General features: G+C 39.7%; 1 protein-coding gene across 1 annotated transcript in view; it reads right to left on the bottom strand.

Annotated features, from left to right (window-relative positions):
* ATRX (ATRX chromatin remodeler) overlaps positions 1-18,945 on the bottom strand; it is a 274,911-nt gene that overhangs the window by 158,373 nt on the left and 97,593 nt on the right. The gene's annotated exons all lie outside the window — the stretch shown is intronic.

Here is an 18,945-nt window from a genome sequence, read left to right as displayed (position 1 = left end):
TTTCTATCTCTCTCTCCCTCTCCCGTCCCCTCTATGAAATCAATAAAAACATTAAAAAAAGAACAACTTGCTAATGGAAACTCTAATACTAAAAACATGAAAAGTACTTCTTTAACACTACCTTCTGTTAAAATAAAATATATTCCTAATAAATTTCCATGGTTACACTAAAGGAAAACATCTTTATTTTTTTTAATATTTTTTATTTTTTTTATATATTTTACTGATTTTTTACAGAGAGGAAGGGAGAGGGATAGAGAGTTAGAAACATCAATAAGAGAGGAATATCAATCAGCTGCCTCCTGCACAATCCCCTACTGGGGATGTGCCTACAACTAAGGTACATGCCCTTGACCAGAATTGAACCTGGGACCCTTCAGTTCGCAGGCCGAAGCTCTATCCACTGAGCCAAACCAGTCAGGGCAGGAAAACATCTTTAAGTATAAAAGGAATCATGTAGCTTTTGTGCTAGACTAACTGTTTTGCACTTAGATGTGCTTTCAAAATAAATTCATAAATCACAGTAGCAAAGAAATACCTATAGAAAGGTTCAAAAGGACGGTGGCACGATTCTGTTTTCCATGAACTTTTATAGAATAAAGTTCTACTCTGCTATTCAATGCTCTTACTCATTCAAAAACTTGCAGCTGGAATTGCAGGAATTTTGTTATTTTTGGTTTTGCAATTCTTTATATTTCTTAACATGCACTAACTTTTCAATCAACAATTCATTAATGGTAGGAGATGCTAATGCATGTTAATATCTTCATGTTTTATCAAAGGTAGAATTCCACCCAGGCCAGTTCTTCACAGTGGTTAGAGTGTAAGTCTACAAAATGAAGGGTCACAAATTCAATTCCTGGTTCAGGGCAGGTATCTTGGTTGCAGGCTTGATCCCTGGTCCTGGTCTGGGGGTGCATGTGAGAGGCAACCAGTTGATGTGTCTCTCTCACATTAACGTTTCTCTATGTCCCTCCCCCTCCATTCCACTCTTTCTAAAAAAAAAATAATGAAAAAAAGATCCTCAGGTGAGGATTAACAAAACCCAAAAAAGGAAGAATTGCTATTTATATTAAAAGACATATAGTAAAGACACCTAAACAAAGTGAAGCAAACTAAGCAATTACTTACTCAAATGCTTATTATATGCCCTTTAGTGCCCCCTTCCTTAACAGAGGAGTCAAAAATATTAAAACACAGAGTTACCATGTGCTAAAAGAAGCCATAGATGATGACTGCATTTCTGAGGTTTTCTGCCCTGATTTGCACTTTACTAAAGTGATTAGATCATTCCCGTTTAAATCATACAGGAGTTGAGTTATAAAATGTTGCTCTTAACCTTCTAGATCACTGGTTCTGAACCTTGGCTGCACATTAGAATCACCTGGGAATCTTTTAAAAATCCTGATTTCCGGGCCTCATCCTGCAGAAATTCTGTTTCTTTGTTACTAATGTTGTGGCTTCATCCCATAACAAAGAAACAGAATTTCTGGAGGATGAGGCCCGTAAATCAGGATTTTAAAAAGATTCCCAGGTGATTCTAATGTGCAGCCAAGGTTGAGAACCACTGCTTTAAGGGAACCTCCACTACCTTAACTCTTGAGTCACAGGCCACAGAGACTTCCAGCACATTGTCATTTGAAGACCAGTTGAGGATGGCAAAGCATCACTTTGGAGGCCTTGACTGGACCCATGCTGGTATGTATGTGATGGACGTATAGTAATGATCCATAATTGATTGTTTGCTCTAAAGCTTTCTTTATTGAGGCTTTCCAGGAAGTTTCTGAGGAAATCATCCAGGCACGGAAATCTCAATGCTCAATATTTTATCTTGGGGTAGGTGGAACATTCAAAGCAGTCAAGACTCTATCAGAAGCACTAGAGGCACAGGCTATGCCACTCTTGGACAGAAAACCTGGGCAGAGCTGAGAGTAATGAAGCCATTCCTCCATTTTCCCGACGGGGGGGGGGGGGGGGGGGGTGGGGATGGGGGAAAAGCAAAACAATATGGGAGGGTAAAAACACACAAACATTATGCTAAGTGAAATAAGCCAGTCAATGAAGGAAAAATACCACATGATCTCACTCATTCATGGGTAATAGAGACCATTATAAACTTTTGAACAATAATATATACAGAGGCAGAGCTGCCTCAAACAGATTGTCAAACTGCAGCGGGAAGACCGGGGAGGGTTGGGGGGCAGGATGGAGGGGAGCAAGAGATCAACCGAAGGACTTGTATGCATGCATATAAGCATAACCAATGGACATAAGACACTGGGGGGTAGGGGAGGCCAGGGGATTGTCAAGGGCGGGGGGGGGGGGAGGACACATATGTAATACCCTTTGTAGTGCTTTAAGCAATAAAAAAAAAAAACACAAACAATAAAGGGAACTGGTGGGTGAGAAAATAAATATTAAAATTCCAAAACCAAGCACACTAAGTCTTCTAAATCACATAATGAATACCAAAATAATGCCTTATTATACCTTACACCTTCATCTACTAAAAGAAAGCAAAAATAACGAATGGCCTCAACAATGCAAAGACAAACAAGCAAATAGAAATAGAGAGAAAGCAAAGAAAGTCTTTTTAGTAATTCTGATCATATCTACAAAGGAAATGAGTAATGTCTCTTATTTAAACACTTGAATATTCAAATTGTTGAGCTTCTTAAAAAAGAATAATCAAGAGATGGGTCTCCGGGACCAGGAAGCTTTAGAGCAGCAGTTCTCAACTTGTGGGTCGCGACCCCTTTGTGGGTCGAACAACCCTTTCACAGGGGTCACCTAAGATCATCGGAAAACACATATATAATTACATATTGTTTTTGTGATTAATCACTATGCTTTAATTATGGTCAATTTGTAACAATGAAAATACATCCTGCATACCAGATATTTACATTACGACTCATAACAGTAGCAAAATTACAGTTATGAAGTAGCAACGAAAATAATTTTATGGTTGGGGGTCACCACAACATGAGGAACTGTATTAAAGGGTTGTGGCATTAGGAAGGTTGAAAACCACTGCTTTAGAGAAATGACCATTAGAAAAGCAGCACAAAACGTTAGACATAGAAGGGGCCCTAGAGTCTAATTTTATCATTTTACAAGTAAGGAAACATGCTAAAAGAGGGGAAACATGGCCAAAGAAACAAAGCTAGTTAGTGGCAAACTTGAGTCCTAACTTAATACTGATTTTACTATGCCAGTGCTATATTATCTACTCATTCACTGCGCCTGTCCTAATGAGTGCTTTGGCAAATACACTATAGTCACATTCTTAAAGATATCTGTATTTCACTGATTACTAATACATGTATTTAAAAAAAAACTAATTCAAGCTTTGATTTTTAAAGATTTATTTTAAAAGGTGTTCTAAACATCATTATTCAGTATTCTCCATCTCTAAAACGCACTGAGAGGACATCTCAGATTTATCTTCCAAACTACTGTTTTAACTTCAAAGAGGCTCTAAAAACAGGTTTAAATAAAACTATTCAATAAAAAAATGCATTTTAGAAGGCCACGATACTGTGTATCCATACACAAAAGTTACAGTTTTTTAACTGTTTTTTCATTTGTGTACAATATAACAGAATAATTACTTAAAACAGAGAATTCTGAATAAGATTATAGGTTTAAATATATGTACCTCATAGTAATAAATCAAGTGTCTATGTAGTGCTAAAATATATTTAAAAGGTTGATATGCAAAACTATTCAAATGATTACAACCAAAGAATGTTGGATATTTTTTGGATGATGAACAAATATCCTCCTAGCAGAGTTTAAGTCTTTGTTTTAATAAATGTTTTCAGCCCAGCCTCCAAGACCTCAGTGTGTGCCGCGGTTCCAGCACATCCAACCAGTAAGTCTGGGACTGTGCTCTCCACCCGCCAAGCCACAGCATCGCACCAACCCCGCGGTCTTGCAGGCAAGCTTCTGAGTTCCCTGCCCACAAAGTCTGCAGCATCGCCCCGGCCACAGTCCCACAGGCTACTCTCTGGCTGAGTTCCCTGCCTCCAAGATTGCAGAGTCAGCTCCTGCACCGCACACCCCACAGGCAACGTTCTGTCTGCAGCTCCTGCCTGCCAGGCCCAAAGTGTAGACCCTGGCCCAGCGCAACGTGCCTATGACAAGCCTGGGACTGTGCACCCTGCCAACCAAGACCACGAAGTTAGTCTCGCCACAAGCGTTCCACAGGTAAGCCCGTATCTGCATTCCCTGCCCACCAAGCCCGTGGCATAGGACCCAGATTCAGCGCATTCTACCAGCACGCCTGGGACTGCACTCACAGTCAGCCAAAACAGCAGCACTGGCTTAGACTTGTGCTTCCCAAAGGCAAACCCCTCACTGTGTTCCCTACCGGAGGAGAACAAGGCATTGGCCCAAGCCCTGCGCATCCAGCCAGCAAGCCACAGACCAATGTTAGCAGGAATGGGGAGATAAAGTAACAACCACCAAAGGAATGAAAAGAGGGAATCCTGCCCAAAAAAGAAAATAAATGAAAGCGAGGCATGCAATATGTCAGAAAAAGAATTCAAACTAGAGAAAACTAAGATGGCGACATAGATAAACACCGGGAAATTGCTGCCTCCCACAACAACTTCACAAAAACAAGATAAAAACAAAATGGACATCATCCAGAACTACAGGAAGGCTGGCTGAGTGGAAATTCTACAACTAGAAGGAAAGAAAAGCACGCTGAGAGCCAGAGGAGCTGCGGAAATAAAGTGCAGAGGTATGGAGGCTTGCGTGCGCAGAAAGGGGCTGGCACCTGAGGACTTTTTGAATCAGGAGGGAGGCACAAGCTCCCGAATGCTCTGAACTCCGGTTCCGGGAAGTCTCTGGGGACCCAGGACTCATACGGGGAGAAACTGGACTGTCTGGCAGCAGGCAGAACTCGGAACTCGAGGGCGGCTTTCCCTCAGAGGTGCTTGCAGCAATTACCGGGACACTGAGACGCGCGGCCCCTTAGGGCAGGGCTGAGAATCCGCCATAGCTGCTTGCTCCGCCCTTTGATTCCCTGAGACCCCACCCCACCAAGGCAGGGGCAGAGGTTTTTACATATGAAGGCCCCGGCCCTTTGCAACCTGAAAATTACCTAACTGCAGCTGGGCCAGACAGACCCAGAACTTCCAAGAAAAGGCCCAAGGCCCCACAGCGGCTTGCATTGCTTCACAGGTGGGCCTCATCAGGGCACCTCCAAACTCCAAATAAGGAAGGGGAATCTGCAGTTCTCTTCGTAGCTCCTGCTGGGTAACATCCAAGAGCCAGTGTACCCAGTGGTCAGAGGGGGACCATCCGGATTACAACTCCTCAGATCCATAAGGGACACTCTCAGGGTGCAGACTCAGTGAGCACCAAAACCCCACTGAAGCAAGTCTTGCCCCAGAAGGGTGTCTTCAGCACAGAAGTTCTCCCACTGCAGACACAGCTGATTCTCACTGCCAATTGGTCTGGAGGGCAATTCCTCCCAGTGATCCTACAACAATCAAGGCATAACTACAATAAGACTGTGCAAAAAGCCCACAAGGGGGTACACCAAGAGTGTCCACCTCAAGTAACTGGGGAGGCTGAGCCACTGGGCCCTACAGGTCACCTAGCACACAAAACCACTCTACCAACACAGGGAAGCATAAAAAATGCAGAGACAAAGAAACAGGTCACAAATGACAGAAATGGAGGAAAGCAAACGACTGGATATAGAGTTCAAGGCCACGTTTATAAGGTGTTTCAAGAATTTTATGGAAACCGCCAATAAATTTAGTGAGACCCTCGATAAATCTAGTGAGACTCTCGAGGATATGAAACAGGACCAACTAGAAATTAAGCATACACTGACTGAAATAAAGAATAATATACAGAGATCCAACAGCAAGAATCCCAAGAATCAAGTCAAAGATTTGAAATACGAAGAAACAGAAAAGACCCAACCAAAAAAGAAAAAAGAAAAAAGATTCCAAAAATATGAAGATAGTGTAAGGAGCCTCTGGGACAACTTCAAGCGTACCAACATCAGAATTATAGGGGTACCAGAAGAAGAGAGAGAGCAAGATGTTGAAAACCTATTTGAAGAAATAATGACAGAAAACTTCCCCTACCTGGTCAAAGAAATAGACTTACAAGTCCAGGAAGCGCAGAGAACCCCAAACAAGAGGAACCCAAAGAGGACCACACCAAGACACATCATAATTAAAATGCCAAGAGCAAAAGACAAAGACAGAATCTTAAAAGCAGCAAGAGAAAGACAGTCAGTTACCTACAAGGGAGTACCCATACGACTGTCAGCTGATTTCTCAACAGAAACCATGCAAGCCAGAAGAGAGTGGCCAAGAAATATTCAAAGTGATGAATGCCAAGAACCTGCAACCAAGATTACTTTATCCAGCAAAGCTATCATTCAGAATTGAAGGTCAGATAAAGAGCTTCACGGATAAGAATAAGCTAAAGTTCATCACCACCAAACCAGCATTATATGAAATGCTGAAAGGTATTCTTTAAGAAGAGGAAGAAGAAAAAGGAACTCTTACCATTTGCCACAGCATGGATGGAACTGGAGAGAGGATAAATACCACATGATCTCACTCATTTGTGGAGTATAATGAACAACATAAACTGATGAACAGGGACTGATCCAGAGACGGAGAGGCATTGATTGGACTGTCGGGCCTTGGAGGGAAGGTGGGGGAGGGTGGGGGAGGGGGGGAAAGATCAACCAAAGGACTTCTATGCAAGCATATAGGCCTAACCAATGGACATGGACAACGGGGGGGGGGGGCCATGAGTGGGGGGTAGGGGGGTAGAGGGTAACGTGGGGATAGGGACACATGTGTAATATCTTAATCAATAAAAAATATATTTAAAAAAAAGAATTCAAACTAATGGTCATATAGTTCATAACCGAGATGGATGAGAAAATCAACAACTTATGTAAGAATCAGGAGGAAATCAAAAAATGATATAGCTACAATAAGAAACACGATTGAAAGTTTCAACAGTAGACTAGAAGTGGAGGACCAAATTAGTGAGTAAGAAACTAGGGCAGCGAAACACATACAATCTGAACAGCTATTGGAGAAAAAAATTAGAAAGCAAGAGAGCCTAACAGAGCTTTGGGAAAACACGAAACAAAATAACATATATATAATGGAAGTGCTAGAAGGACAAGAAGAAGAGCAGCAAGGATTAGAAAATCTATTTGAAGAAATAATGACAGAAAACTTCCATGATTGGGAAAGAAAAGGTCACACAAGCACAAAGACTCCCAAATAAGATGAACCCAAAGAGACCCACATTAAGAAACGTAATTACAATGGCAAACGTTAATAACAAAGAGAGAATCTTACAGGCTTGAAGAGAGAGACAGAGAGTTACCTACAAAGAAACCCCCATTACACTATAGATGATTTTTCAACAGAAACACATCAGGACAGAAGGGAATGGAATGAAGCATACAAAGTGTTGCAAAGCAAGTGACTAAATCAAAGAATACATTATTCAGCAAGGCTGTCATTCAAAATTGGAGGGGAAATCAGGAACTTCATAGACAAAAAAGGGCTAAGGGAGTTTATTCCTACCAAGCCAGTAATGCAAGGAATGCTAAAGGAACTGCTGTAAAAAGGAGAAACAGAAAGGCAAGAAGGTACACTGGAACAAAGAATAAAAATGACTACAAACAAGTACCTATCAATAATAACCGTAAACATAAATGGATTACATGCTCCAATCAAAAGACATAGAGTGGCTGAATGGATAAGAAAAAATGACCAATACATGTGCTGTCTACAAGAGACCCACCTCAGAACAAGGGACTCACACAGACTGAAAGTGAAGGTCTGGAAAAATATCTTTCAGGCAAATGGAAATGAAATAAAAACCTAGGGCAGAAATACTTATATCTGACAAAATAGAACTCAAAGTAAAGGCCATAACAAGAGATAAGGAAGGCCATTTCCATAATACTAAAGGGAGCAATTCAACAAGAAGATATAACTCTAGTAAAAATATATGCACCCAATACAGGAGCACCCAAATGCATAAAACAACTTGTGGAAGATATCAAGGGAGAGATTGATAGCAATACAATCATAGTAGGGGACTTTAATACCCCACTGACACCAATGGATAAATCCCCTAAACAAAAAATCAGCAAAGAATCAGCAATCCTAAATGACTCAATAGGTCAGAAGGACTTAATTGACATCTTCAGAATATTTCACCCCAAAGCTACAAAAAGAATATACATTCTTCTCCAGTGCACACGGGACATTTTCAAAGATAGACCACATATTAGGACACAGGCAAAGTCTCTTCAAATTCAAGAGGATAGTAATCATAACAAGCATCTTCTCAGATCACAATGGCATGCAATTACAAATCAACTACAATAAAAACAATGAAAAAAATCAAACACTTGGAGGCAAAATAGCATGCTATTAAACAATGATTGGGTTACCAAAGAGATCAAAGAAGAAGTAAACAGCATCCTGGAAACAAATGACAATAAAAACACAACAATCCAAAATCTATGGGACACAATGAAAGCAGTCTTGAGAGGGAAATTCATAGCTCTACAAGCCTCTCTCAAAACAAAGAAAAACTGGTAATAAATTATCTAACCTTGCAACTTAAAGAATTAAAAAGAGAGCAACAATAAAAGCCCACTGTATCCAGAAGGAAGGAAATAATAAAGATCAGAGCAGAAATAAACGACATAGAGACCAAAAAAACAATACGAAAGATCAATGAAACCAAGAGCTGGTTCTTTGAAAGGATAAACAAGATTGATGAATCTCTCGCCAGGCTCACCAAGAAACAAAGAGAGAGGACCCAAATAAACAAAATCAGAAATGAAAGAGGTGAAGTACCAACTAATCCTAATGATATACAAAGGATTGTAAAAAAAATACTACTCCAAAAAACTGGACAACCTCGATGGAATGGACACATTTCTAGAAAAATACAAGCTTCCAAAATTCAATCAGGAAGAATCAAGCAACCTGAATAGGCCAAAAACTACTGATGAAATTGAAACAGTGATCAGAAAGCTTCCAGCAAACAAAAGCCCTGGACCAGATGGCTTCACAGGGGAGTTTTACCAAACATTCACAGGGGAGTTTTACCAAAGAAGAACTAAAGCCAATCCTTCTCAGACTATTCCAAAAAATTCAAGAGGTAGGTACACTTCCAAGTTCTTTCTATGAAGCCAGCATTACCCTAATCCCAAAACCAGATAAAGACACCACAAAGAAACTGAATTACAGGCCAATATCCCTGATGAATATAGATAGTAAAATCCTCAACAAAATTCTAAGAAATCGGATCCAGCATTACATTCGAAAAATTATACACCATGACCAAGTGGGATTTATTCCAGGGATACAAGGCTGGTACAATATCCGCAAATCAATAAACGTGATACATCATAAACAAATTGAGATACAAAAATCACATAACCATATCGATTGATGCAGAAAAGGCATTTGACAAAGTCCAGCACCCTTTTCTGATAAAAACGCTCAGCGAAGTGGGAATAGAGGGATCATAGCTCAACATAATAAAAGCCTTATATGACAAACCTACAGCCAACATCATACTCAATGGGCAAAAACTAAAACAATTTCCCTTAAGAACAGGAACAAGACAAGGATGCCTGCTTTCACCACTCTTGTTCAACATAGTAATAGAAGTACTAGCCATAGCGATCCTACAAGAAGAAATAAAAGGAATCCAAATTGGGAAAGAAGTAAAATTGTCATTATTCACAGATGACATGATACTGTACATAGAAAACCCTAAAGACTCCATCGAAAAATTACTAGACTTAATAAATGAATGTGGCAAAGTATCACAATACAAAATTAATGCCAAGAAATTTATTGCATTTTTATACACCAATAGTGAACTTACAGAAAGAGAAATTCCAAAAACAATCCCATTTACCACTGCACACAAAAAGTTAAGATACCTAGGAATAAACTTAACTAAAGAGATAAAAGGCCTGTACTCAGAACACTACAAGACGTTGAAAAAAGAGATACAGGAAGACATAAACAGAGATACATACCGTGTTCATGGATTGGTAGAATCAACATCATTAAAATGTCCATACTACCCAAAGCAATCTATAAATTCAATGCACTACCCATTAAAATACCAATGGCATATTTCACAGATCTAGAAAGAATTCTCCAAAAATTCATCTGGAATAAAAACAAAAATTCATTTGTCATTTGTTGATTTGTTGATGATAGCCATTCTGACAGGTGTGAGATGGTACCTCATTGTCATTTTGATTTGCATCTCTCGGATGATTAGTGACTTTGAGCATGTATGTCCTCTTTCAAAAAGTGTCTATTTAGGTCTGTTGCCCAGATGAATTTTGATGTAGTCCTATTTTTTAATTTTCTCCTTTTACAAAGGATTGTAAAAAAAAAAAAAATACTATGAACAGCTCTATTTCAACAAACTGGACAACAGATAAAAAATGGTCATATTCCTAGAAATATATGATCTTCCAAAACTTAATCAGCAAGAATAAAAAAATCTGAATAGGCCGATAACTATGGAGAAAATTGAAGCAGTAAACAAAAAACTTCCAGCAAGCAAAAGCCCTGGGCCAGAGGGCTGCACAGGGGTGTTTTCCCAAACATTCGAAGAACTAAAGCCTATCCTCCTCAGACTATTCCAAAAAATTCAAGAGGAAGGCACACTTCCAAGCTCTTTCTATGAAGCCAACATCACCTTAATCCCAAAACCAGATAAAGCCACTATAAAGAAAAAGAATTACAGGCCAATATCCCTGATGAACATACATGCTAAAATCCTCAACAAAGACTGAGAAAGCACAGACCTGGATTCCTGGCCAGTGAAGTCCGCACTGGGCCTAGAGGTTGGTGGGTGGGTCCGGAGCCTGGTCAGCACACCCTGCAAGTAGGAGTGGGGTCCCAGAGACTCGGAGGAGAGCCGGGGAGAGAGGAGAGCAGGGGAGAAGCCCGGCCTAGGCCCCGCGGAGATGTCTGGCTGCGGAGCTTGTAGTTGCGGAGAGGTCGCTGTGGCTGCAAGGCTCACCACTTCCTCGCTTGCCTCGGCGCCGAAAGGTAAGGAAGTAGTACTTCACCTGAGCCTTTGGGCCCAGGGTGTCCCAGCCAATGGTGGGGATCCCTGGTGGGGATCCCGGGGAAAGCCAGAGGCCTACCCACGACGAGAGAGTGAGGGATGTGTGGAGCTTCGCCTGGTACTCTACCTTCCCAGGAGAGTGGGGCTCTACCAACCTCTAGAGCAGCCGTTTCTCAAATTGGAAGTAAATTGTGTTCCCCTGCTCGCGCACTCTCAAGCCTCCGGACTTGAGGGCCAAAATGGGGTCACTTCGCAGACACCCCAAGAAACACAAAATGCTCCTCCTTTCGTTAAAAATGGCCCCAGACCCTACTCAAAGCTCCTCCAAAGACTGCTGTCTGCCCAGTTGCAATTCCTCTTCCGGAGCGCTCCGGTGGGGGACTGAGGGCAATGCCTGCACAGAGGCAGGTTTCAGAATACTTGCGCAAGGAAACTTCCCTGGCCGCTGGGGAGCAGCAGGGAGATAGGGAAATGGTTTGGTGCTCAGGTCTCAGCAGCTGTCATTACAACTGGACAGTCTCATAGTCTCTTCAGGGTGGAGCTGTTTGCGTTTCCCTTCTGTTTATCAGGAGCTGTGAAGTTGGCACTCCAGCCAGGAGGTTCCGGAAAAGAAACCATTTCTCTTCCCCGAATTTATGACTTTCACACTATGAGACTGGATCCTGTTATAATCACTGAACTTCTAGACAGATCCATTTCACTTTGGGTTGACAGCTTATGACCCTTGGTTAAATTTTAAAAAGCCCCCTTTTCCTAAATTTTAGGTTAATTATAAAATTTTTGTTTACTAAATGTACATTTTTCTGACAATTTATTTCACAGAGGAATTAAATGAGCATGTGGGCAGAAGCATTTGTAAAGTGATATATAAATGTAAAAGCAATGAATTTAGTCCCATGACCTTGTTAAACCTAAACAAGTAAGTACATGTCCCTATTCCAGGAATTTGAGTTGCAACCACTTGAAAGTGACAGATTTAAATGTATTTACTTGACATGTATTTGTTGAGGGCCTGCTAGGCTGTGTTGGCGCTGGAGGTAGAATGGTGAACAAGCCTCACCTTCAAGTTTAAATCTGGTACAGTAGACAAATAATATTGTTTCTCAGAATGGATAAAGTATATGTGTGTTCAAGGTCATTTTAGAATTTCATATTTTTACATGACAAACAGCAACATACTTTTCACATTGATTTAAGACTTTCCCAAGATATAATTACATAAAATGTTTATTTTTTATAGTGGAAAAGTCTAAAAGTCTATAATAATAAAGTTTATAATAATAAAGTTTATAATAATAAAGGACTTAAAAAAACACCAGGAGGATTATTTTTATTCAAAACTCCTGAAAAAAGGAAGAAAGGCAAAAGATAGAAATATCAGAATTGAACTTTAACTAGTTTATTCTTATAAAGAGAGTTAAGAATTTCAACAACATAATAAAAACAAAAAGAACTTGATCAAATTAGTCTTCTAACACAAAATTCTAAAATTAATTAGGAATAAAAAGGGACATTTGAGACCTCCTCTGAAGTACAGTGTTATTCTTTATTTCCATTGGTCTGTTAGACTTTAAATATGTTATATGGTAGTTTGAAAAATTATTTGGAAAATCAAATTGTCATCCCAGATACTGGATCTATTTTCTTTTCCTGATGTCCTATGTGTACCCAGTTTAATGTGTTTTTCCTCATTAGTTTCTTTGAATATGAAACCTATGGTAAGGAGAAATTTTAAATATTTTTTTCTACCCAGGTCACGTGTATTTTTAAATGTTAGTGTATATTTTAAAAAACGTACTTTACATGTATAAGTAAATTTGTTTTCTAAATTTGTGTATTCAGAAATGCTTGATTCCATTTAAGAGATTCTGAGTGGCAGTATTTGTTCTGAATTTGGCTGTAAGAACTGTAGGATCAGAATTGTGATTTCTGGCTGCTCTCTGTCCTTGTCTGTTTAAAAGGTGTTACCTCATGCCTTAACCGGTTTGGCTCAGTGGATAGAGCATCGGCCTGCGGACTGAAGGGTCCCAGGTTCGATTCCAGTCAAGGGCATGTACCTTGGTTGCAGGCACATCCCCAGTAGGGGGTGTGCAGGAGGCAGCTATTGGATGTTTCTCTCTCATCGATGTTTTTAACTCTCTATCCCTACCCCTTCCTCTCTCTGTAAAAAATCAATAAAATATATTTTTTAAAAATAAATAAATAAAAGGTGTTACCTCATGAAGGTGAAATGATATGAAGATGCTTAAACATGTCCATAATTTTCATGATTGTTACATAATATGCCTAGACTATAATTTTAATTCTCTCTTTCTCTGTAGTTCAGTGGTCCTCAACCTTCTGGCCCTTTAAATACAGTTCCTCATGTTGTGACCCAACCATAAAATTATTTTCGTTGCTACTTCATAACTGTAATGTTGCTACTGTTATGAATCGTAATGTAAATATCTGATATATGCAGGTTGGTCTTAGGCGACCCCTGTGAAAGGGTCATTCGCCGGCCAACGGGGTTGCAACCCACAGGTTGAGAACCGCTGATGTAGTTAAATATAGTACAGTTTAAATAAGGAAAAGTGAATTAATGATACAATATCTTTAAAAAAAAGTCCTCAACAAAATTCTAGGAAATTGGATCCAGCATTACATTAGAATGATTTTACACCATGACCAAGTGGGATTTATTCCAGGGATGCAAAGATGGTACAATATCTGCAAATCAGTAAACATAATATATCACATAAACAAAGTGAGAAATAAAAATCACATTGCCATATCAACTGATGCAGAGAAAGCATTTGACAAAATCCAACACCCTTTCTTGATAAAACCCTCAGCAAGGTGGGAATAGAAGGACCACACCTCAACATAATAAAAGCCTTATATGACAAACCTACAGCCAACATCATATTCAATGGGAAAAAACTAAACTCATTTCCCCTAAGAACAGGAACAAGATAAGGTGGCCCACTCTCATCACTCCTGTTCAACATAGTACTGGAAGTGCTAGCTATAGTGATCAGACAAGAAGAAGAAATAAAAGGCATCCAAATTAGAATAGAAGAAGTAAAACTGTCCTTATTCGCAGATGACATGATACTGTACATTGAAAACCCTAAAGACTCCATCAAAAAACTATTAGACTTAACAAATGAATTCAGCAAGGTAGCACAATACAAAATTAACACCCAGAAATCTATGGCTTTTTTATACACCAATAATGAATTTACAAAAAGAGAAATTTAAAAACCAATCCCACTTACCACTGCAACAAAAAAATTAACATACCTATGAATAAACTTAACTAAGGAGGTAAAAGACCTGTACTCAGAAAACTACAGGATGTTGAAAAAAGAGATAGAGGGAGATATAAACAAATGGAAGAATATACCATGCTCATGGATTGGAAGAATCAACGTCATTAAAATGTCCATATTACTCAAAGCATTCTATAGATTCAATGCACTCCCCATTAAAATACCAACTGCAGCCAAGGCCGGTTTGGCTCAGTGGATAGAGCATCGGCCTGTGGACTGAAAGGTCCCAGGTTCGATTCCGGTCAAGGGCATGTACCTTGGTTGCGGGCACATCCCTAGTAGGAGATGTGCAGGAGGCAGCTGATCGACGTTTCTAAATATCTCTCTCCCTCCCTCTCTGTAAAAAATCAATAAAAAATATTTTAAAAAATACCAACTGCATATTTCACAGACCTAGAACAAACTCTCCAAAAATTCATCTTGAATAAATAAAGACCAAGAATAGCTGCAGCAATCCTGAGAAAGAACAAAGTAGGAAGATCTCAATACCAGATATCAAGCTACACTACAAAGCCACTATTCACAAAACTGCCTGGTACGGGCACAAGAACAGACATATAGACCAATTCACAGAACAGAGAACCCAGAAACTGACCCAAGACAGTATGCTCAACTAATATTTCACAAAGGAGACAAGAGCATACAATAGAATCTAGCCCAGCCATGGGCAAACTACGGCCCGCGGGCCGGACCCGGCCCGTTTGAAATGAATAAAACTATTGAAAAAAAAGACCGTACCCTTTTATGTAATGATGTTTACTTTGAATTTATATTAGTTCACACAAACACTCCATCCATGCTTTTGTTCCGGCCCTCCGGTCCAGTTTAAGAACCCATTGTGGCCCTCGAGTCAAAAAGTTTGCCCACCCCTGAATTCTAGACAGTCTCTTCAATAAATGGTGTTGGGAAAATTGGACAGATACATGCATAAAAATGAAACTAGACCACCAACTTACACTATACACAAATATAAACTCAAAATAGATGAAGGACTTAAACATAAGATGGAAAACCATACAAAACTTAGAACAAACCACAGGCAGCAAAAAATCAGACATTTGTAGTAGCAGTATCTTTACCAATAGAGCTGCTACCACAATAGAAACTAAGGAGAAAATTTAAAAAATAGGACTACATCAAAATAAAAATCTTCTGCACAGCAAAAGAAACCATCAACAAAACTACGAGAAAACCCACTTCATGGGAGAACATATTTCCCCATATTATCTCTAATAAGGGTATAATCTCCAAATTTTACAGGGAACTCATACAACTTAACAAAAGGAAGATAACCAACCCTATCCAAAAACGGGCAAAGAACCTACATAGACACTTTCCAAAAGAGGACATACAGAAAACCAAGAGACATATGAAAACATGCTCAAAGTCACTAATCATCCGAGAAATGCAAAACAAAACAACAATGAGATACCATCTCACACCTGCCAGAATGGCTATCATCAACAAATCACCAAAGACAAGTGATGGCAAGGATGTGGAGAAAAAGGAACCCTTCTGCACTACTGGTGGGAATACATATTGGTACGAATGCAGACTGTTGCAGCCACTGTGGAGAACAGTATGTAGTTTCCACAAAAAACTAAAAATGGAACTCCAATTTGACCCAGTGATCCCACCCCTAGGAATATATCCCAAGAAATCAGAAACACCAATCAGAAAATATATGTGCACCCCTTATGTTCATAGCAGCACAATTTACAATAGCAAAGATCTGGAATCAGCCTAAGTACCCATCAGCAGACAAATGGATTAAAAAACTGTAGTACATCTACACCAGGGGTCCTCAAACTACGGCCCGCAGGCCACATGCAAATACAAATATTGTACTTGTTCCCGTTTTGTTTTTATACTTGAAAATAAGATACATGCAGTGTGCATAGGAATTTGTTCACAGTTTTTTTTAAAACTATAGTCCGGCCCTCCAATGGTCTGAGAGACAGTGAACTGGCCCCCTGTTTAAAAAGTTTGAGGACCCCTGATCTACACAATGGAATACTATTGTGCTGTAAAAAAGAAGGAACTCTTACCATTTGCAACAGCATGGATGGGTCCAAAGAGTATTATGCTAAGCGAAATAAGCCAATGAGAGAAAGATACATGCCACATGATCTCACTTATTTGTGGAATATAGTGAACAATATAAACCAATGAACAAAAATAGATCCAGAGACAGAGAAGCATCGAACTGTGACACCTCAGAGGGAAGGCAGGAGAATGGGTTGTGGGGTAAGAGATCAACTAAAGGACTTGTATGCATGCATATAAGCATTACCAATGGACACGGTCACTAGAGGGTGAGGGCATGTGCTGGGGGTGCGTGTGGCCAGAAAGAGGTCAATGGAGAAAGAAAAATAATATTGTAATAGCTATGTACAGGCCAGTGGGGAGGTACTTAAAATATTAGAAGGACCACTCTGTAAAGTAGTATATGATTGTCTAACCACTATGTTGTGCACCTGAAACTAATACAGAATAATATTTAATGTGAACTATAATGGAAAAAAAAGATGGAAAATTGTGTATGTTTTTCATAAAAAAAGAATAAATGAGCCTACAATATATCTATCTTTAGGAGGAAGAAGAAGGTGGGCATCAGGCATGCTGCTAACTCAGGGGTTAGCAATAAATACCCTTTGGTCCTCAAAAAAAATGTTTTCAGGAATAAAAATTTCATAAAATTACTATGGAATTCCTCATCTTAAAAGTCTGTATTGCCGAAACCGGTTTGGCTCAGTGGATAGAGCATCGGCCTGCGGACAGAAAGGTCCCAGGTTCGGTTCCGGTCAAGGGCATGTACCTGGGTTGCGGGCATATCCCCAGTGGGAGATGTGCAGGAGGCAGCTGATCGATGTTTCTCTCTCATCGATGTTTCTAACTTTCTATCTCTCTCCCTTCCTCTCTGTAAAAAATCAATAAAATATATTTTAAAAAAAAAAGTCTGTATTAACATATTTTTAACCTCTGTGATTCAAACTTAGTATCTTGATATGAACACTTATATAAAAAAATGACTAAGATGCCCTGGTTGGGTGGTTCCCTTGGTTGGAGCATCATCACATACAACAAAAAAGGTTTCAAGTTCAACTCCTTGTAAGGGCACATACATAGGTTGTGGGTTTGATCCACAGTCAGAGCGGGTCCGGGAGGCAATCCATCAAAAACTAGCATTGATGTCTCTATCTTGCTCTCCCCTCCTTCCCTCCCTCCCCCAATCCCTTCCTCCTTCCAAATTTTAAAAATAAAAATAATAAATAAATAAATATAAAAACATACTCTTAGATGAGGATCATTTTTAATTTTTTAATAAAAATTTAAAGAGCCTGGCTGATGTGTCTCAGTTGGTTGGGTATCATCTCATGCACCTCACAGTATCAGCCTGTAGACTAAAGGGTCCTGCACTTGATTCAAGTCAAGGGCATGTATCTCAGTTGCAGGTTTCATCCCTGGCCCTGGTGAAAGCACATGCAGGAGCCAACTAATAGATGTGTCTATCTCATATTGATGTTTCTCTCTCTCTGCCTCTCCCCCTCCCTTTCATTCTCTCTAAAAAATCAATGGAGCCCTAACCGGTTTGGCTCAGCGGATAGAGCGGATAGAGCGTCGGCCTGCAGACTGAAGGGTCCCAGGTTCGATTCCGGTCAAGGGCATGTACCTGGGTTCCAGGCACATTCCCAGTAAGGGGCGTGAAAGAGGCAGCTGAATCGACGTTTCTCTCTCATTGATGTTTCTAACTCTGTATCCCTCTCCCTCTCCCTTCCTCTCTGTAAAAAATCAATAAAATATGTTTTTAAGGATCATACCTCAACATAATAAAAGCCATATATGACAGGCCCACAGCCAACATCATACTCAATGGACAAAAACTAACACCATTTCCCCTAAGAACAGGAATAAGACAGGGATGCCCCCTCTCACCACTCCTGTTCAACATAGTACTGGAAGTGTTAGCCATTGCAATTCGGCAAGAAGAAGAAATAAAAGGCATCCAAATTGGAAAAGAGGAAGTAAAACTGTCCTTATTTGCAGATGACATGATATTATACATACAAAACCCTAGAGACTCCATCAAAAAACTACTAGACTTAATACATGAATTTGGCAATGTAGCAGGATACAAAATTAACCTCAAGAAATCTGAGGCATTTCTATACACCAATAGTGAACTTACAGAAAGAGAGATTATAAAAACAATCCCATTTACCATTGCACCAAAAAAATTAAGCTACCTAGGAAAAAACTTAACCAAAGAGGTAAAAGACCTCTACTCAGAAAACTACAGGATGTTGAAAAAGAGATAGAGGAAGACATAAACAGATGGAAGAACATACCGTGTTCATGGATTGGTAGAATCAACATCATTAAAATGTCCATACTACCCAAAGCAATCTATAAATTCAACGCATTTCCCATTAAAATACCAACGGCATACTTCACAGATCTTGAACGAACTCTCCAAAAATTTATCTGGAATAAAAAAAGA

Source organism: Myotis nattereri (genome assembly GCF_964212035.1).
Source record: "Myotis nattereri genome assembly, chromosome: X".
NCBI lineage: Eukaryota > Metazoa > Chordata > Mammalia > Chiroptera > Vespertilionidae > Myotis > Myotis nattereri.
The sequence above is the reverse complement of the archived record's forward strand: the minus strand, read 5'-3'. Positions and strand labels throughout refer to the sequence as shown.